This window comes from Triticum dicoccoides, chromosome 6A (genome assembly GCF_002162155.2).
Source record: "Triticum dicoccoides isolate Atlit2015 ecotype Zavitan chromosome 6A, WEW_v2.0, whole genome shotgun sequence".
NCBI lineage: Eukaryota > Viridiplantae > Streptophyta > Magnoliopsida > Poales > Poaceae > Triticum > Triticum dicoccoides.
The window spans coordinates 604,929,438-604,934,871 of NC_041390.1; positions in this window are offsets into that span (position 1 = coordinate 604,929,438).

Consider the following 5,434-nt stretch of genomic DNA (forward strand, 5'->3'; position numbering starts at 1 on the left):
TGCACTTTTGTATAGAAACTTTATTTTTTCATATGTATGAAAATGTAGAGTGAAAAGTTTTATATATGCAAAAGTTACATTTTTAGAAAAGTTTTATATATCTAGCTACGAAAGGAAAAAAGAAGAAAAAGAATGAGAGGAAGAACAATTTCATACATAAGAAGAGGAAAAAAGGAGAAGAAGAGGAGAGGAAGAAGAGGAGAAATAAATAAGAAGAGGAAAAAGGAAGAAAAAGAAGAGGAGAAGAAGAAAGGAATAGAGAAGAAGAAGAGAAAATAGAAAATAAATAAGAAGAGGAAAAAAAAGGGGGGAAAGAGGAGAAGAAGAAAAAAAGAAATAATCCTAATACTTTTCCTCTTCTTATTTATTTCTGCTCTTCTTCCTCTCCTCTACTTCTCCTTTTTCTTTTCCTTCTTCCTAAACTAAACATAAAATGAAATAATCTTAATACTAAACGAAGTTATCGGGACGGGGTATATCGACAACGAAGAAAAAAAGAGGAGAAGAAGAAAGGAATAGAGGAGAAGAAGAGAAAATAGAAATATTTTTCTATTTTCTCTTCTTCTCCTCTATTCCTTTCTTCTTCTCCTCTTTTTTCTTCTTTTTTTTTCTTCGATCTTCTCCTTTATTCCTTTCTTCTTCTCCTCTTTTTATTTCTTCTTCGTCTTCTTATTTTTTATCAGGTATGTCGTTGTTGATATACCCCGTCCCTGATAACTTTGACATGAGGGGGGGGGGAGGGGGGAGGGGTCGCCGAGGGTTTGAGGGGCGAGGGGCGGGAACTAGCTAGGGTAGAGGGTCGAGGGTCACCAAGGGGTCAAGGGTCACCGAGGGTTCGAGGGTCGAGGGGTCGTCATATGTTGTCGTTGTCGATATACCCCCTCTCGACCGTGATAACTTATACCACGGGAGCACCCCCCGGCCCTCTCGCTCGACAAAAACTCTCGAGGACACCCAAACCCTAGAGAAAAAAGATGTCGGTCTCCTACCCCCTCTCGCCGCGCCCCTACCCGATCGACAATCTCTCTTGAGGCCACCCAAATTTACCAAGTTAAAAGAGCATTGTCATCGAGGCCACCCCAAACCCTAGAGAAGCGTCGATGCCAGGCCACTAATATGATTCCTTATTGTGCTTAGCTAGCTAGTTCAACGTTTGCCACTAATATATCCATCAGTCATGTTTGAATAATAATTGCCATGTTGTAAATATTTGAAGAAACTATGGATCCGCACCCTCGAGACGAAGCACAAGAAGCGGTGTTGGGGGAGATAATCGCACACAGAAGTGATGTCGTCTTGTCGTTTGTCAACGTCACATGCACCGATGTAAGTGCATCTAGTGCCACCCCTAGTTGGTTTTGGAGTATTGACGACAAACCTAGTTGAGGGACTAATGTGTTTGTGAGAATTGCAGGATAACACAGGTAGAAGTCCCTCATTGATTCGGTTTTACTACCAGAGATGACCCCTAAAATTGTATGAAGACATTGAAGTCAAAGGTGGTATATGAAGATATTCACATTGAAGACTATGACAAGAGAAGACACGATATGAAGCCTATGGAGCTCGAAGACTTAGATCTTTCGTAGTTCTTTTTCTTTTGTGTTGAGTCATAGGAACCACCGTACTGTTAAGTGGGGTCCAGGAGAACCAGTCAGAATGACTGAAGTGATGCCTAAACCAAAAACCTATGTCTTCGAGTGAAGACAATGAGAGCGAATCTTGTCCAGAGTCGGACAAGTCAGCTTTGCTTGTAGCCCAAGTAAAGTTGCCATGTGAGTTTGAAATATGACCGTTGGGACACGTGTCAGTTCCTTAGTGACCCAGGGTCATTTCGGACAAATTAGGCCGGGCTGCCAAGTGGCTATAAATAGCCCACCCCCTACAACCATAAACGGTTGGCTGCTCAGATTGAGAGTACGGCTTTTGTCGTTTGAGAGCAACCCACCTCGAAGCCTTTGAGAGAGAATTCCTTGCAAGGATAAAGCCCTAACCACCAGAGCCAAAGGGAATTGGGCATCACTTAAGTCTTCTTATCTGTGTGGTCTGAAGACTTATTACAATTGAGGACTGTGCATCCTCCAGACGGTTAGGCGTCGCGTTCAGAGCATCCAAGAGACATTGTGGATTGCCAGTGAACGAAGTCTGTGAAGGTTTGGGAGTCTACCTTGAAGACTTACCAGAGTGATTGGGCGAGGACTATGTGACCTTAGCTCAAGGAGAATACGGTGAGGACTTGGTGTCCTGAGCTGCGTGTTCAGGACTCGGTGTCCGGGACTGTGTGTCCCAAGGTTTAAATACCTAGCCGCTCCAACCTGACGTACAGTTGTCACAGCAACTGGAACTGGTCCAACACATCATTGTCTTCAACGAGTCACTGGTTTCATCTTCACTTCCTTTTACTTACTGATCACTCATTGTGAAGTCATTGCATGTCTGTTCTATCTTTTGTCTTCACAACGTGAGTGTATGATCTGTTTGGCTTCATAATATCTTCCTACCTGATCCTTATTACACTACAGCTATTTGTCACTGTGCTTTCACTCTGTTGATACTTAACCATGGCTTGCCTAGTATAGTCTAACTTCCGCTGCATAGTAATAGGCATATCTCTGCTGTTTGTCTTCATAACTTCCACGTTTTGAAGACTTTCATAAAAATCGCCTATTTACCCCCCCTCTAGTCGATATAACGCACTTTCAATTGGTATCAGAGCAAGGTGCTCCCTTGTTCTGTGTGATTCGGTTTAACCACCTGGAGTTTTAGCTATGTTGACTGCAGGGATAATTAAAGTCTCCGCTGCGTGCCCCGTCTTCGATGGAACTGAATATCCCTACTGGAAGAATAAGATGCGTATGCATCTTGAAGCCATTGACGTCGACCTATGGTATGTCGTCGAGAACGGCGTTCCCAAGGCTGGAGAAGGTGTCACTGCTACTGATGTCAAGAAATTCGTTCAACTGGACTCTACTACCAAGAACATCATCTGTGATCATCTGACCAAAGGACAGTATGGCCGTGTGAGTGCTTTGAAGACATCCAAGCTGGTCTGGGACTGGCTCTCCAAGGTCAATGAAGGCATCTCAACCCAGAGAGATCAAAGAATCAGTGTCCTTCGCAACCTCTTCAACCGCTTCAAGCGAAATGACAATGAGAATGTCCAGCACACATTTGACCGACTCACTGACATCACAAATGAGCTTCAAGCCCTCGGCGCCACTGAGATTACCAAACACGAAGTCGTCAAGACGCTGCTGAGATCACTTGATAGTTCGTTTGACATCCTGGCCCTGATGATCCAAGAACGTCCTGATTTCAAGACACTCGATCCGTCTGACATACTTGAGAGGCTCAACACACATGAGTTTCAGCTTTCGGAGAAAAGAGATATCTACGGTCCAAACTATGGGCGAACTCGTGCCTTGAAGGCAAAAGCTGTCTCCTCATCTGAAGAAGAATCTGATAGCAGTTCTGATGATCCTGAAGACATTGGAAGGGAACTTGCTATGCTTGTCAAGAAGTTCCAAAAATTCACGAAGAAGAAAGGTTTCAGAAAGTCTTCCCGATCAAGTTCAAGGAATGATGAAGCTCCTGCTCATGACTACAAGAAGAAAACATGTCACAAGTGCAAGAAACTTGGCCACTTCATCTCTCAGTGTCCATAGTGGGACAATGAGAACAAAAAGAAGAAGAAGAGCAAGGAATATGACTCTGACGACAAGAAGAAGAAGAAGAAATACTCAAAGTCTTCTTCCAAGTCTTCCTCAAAGTCTTCATCACACAAGAAGAGCTCATCTGGCAAGGCACGTGCGTTTGTTGGCAAGGAAATGGATTCAGAGGAGGAGTCTGCTTCTGAGGAGGCGGATGTGGAGTCTGAAGAGGAATCCGACTTAGGCGTCGCAAGTCTGGCTACAGCATATGTTGCCAAGTACATCTTCAACACTGAAGACAATGACTTCATCACCGACACCGATGCAAATGACAAGGACTACTCCGCTTCTACCTACTGCTTCATGGCATGCGGTGCCAAGGTAAACACACGCACTACTCATTATCAAACATCTAGTGACGATGACTCTGATTATGTTTCAAAACCTAGCTACAAAACACTTGCTAAAATTGCAACTGAACAACAGAAAGCTATGGAACATATTCAAAAACTGTTAGACAGAAGCGATGATCTGTTGGGTGCTGAAATGACTCGATCTGAATCCTTAATTGAAGACATAAAAAATCTTCACGTTAAGTATCAGGAACTTGAAAATCGTCATGAAACTCTCTCAACAACTCATGAAAAGCTTTCCTATGATTATCTTCAAAGGAAGCAAGATCTTGAGAAATTGAGAGCGGTTCATGAAGATCTTCAAACGGAAAACGAGTCACTTCGCGCCAAATAGATCAGTCCCGCTCAGGAAGGATTTGAACCACCATGTCTTAAATGCATTGAGCGTGATAATGCTACTTCTGTTGCTGAATGTTCTACTGCTACTGCTGTTACAATATCTTCAACTGTTGATGCGGTAACTAACCCCTCAGCTGAGGATACCACCGCTATTGCTGATGAGAATGCTAGGTTGAAGACATTGCTTGAAACAGGGATGTACAAAAGCCTTAAAGGGCATCAGACGCTATGTGATGTCCTGAAAAAGCAGATTCTGAACCGAAACCCTAGGAAAGAGGGTGTAGGGTTCGTAAGGAAAATGAATGCAGATGGCTCTTACTAGAAACCTGAGCAGTACCCCAAAACCATGTGGGTTGCTGCAAAGGAACCTTCAGCAAATCCATCCAATCTAACTGGCTTCACTTGTGCTAACCCCATTATCATTGATGAATCCTTTGATGCAAACTATATACTGTTTAAGAATCAGAATGGTGAAGTGTTTGCCAGGTACATTGGTACTAACTGCAGGAATGGACCGCCTATGAAGAAGATCTGGGTTCCGAAAAGGTGTCTGGAAAATCTTCCTATGAATGTCTTCATGACACCTCACTTGAAGAAGACAAACCTCAGACCAAAGGCTTCATACGGTCCAAAGGCTTCATACATACAGAGGACTCACCTGAGTCGCACTAACGCAAATGTTTTGCAGGGAAACCATACTCAGGCATATGAATATGAGAGCGGTTCATCAAACCTCCATGTTCATAAGACCAAAAACTATTTTGCTTATTCTTATGAGTACTATTGTCCACATGCAAGACTGTTTGCTAAGGCTTCAAAGCCAAAATTCTCAGATCCTGCACTTAGACTTATTGCTTCTAAGCCACCCTTGAAGATGTGGGTGGTTAAGAAGGCTTAACTCTCTTTTGCAGGGAAAGGTCTCCAGCAGAAAACCAAAATCGTCTGATGCTATTGCTGGGGACCTTAAACATCTTGTAGGGCGCAAGATCAAATGCCCAAATGGTCTTACTATGTACTCCGTACCTGAATCGC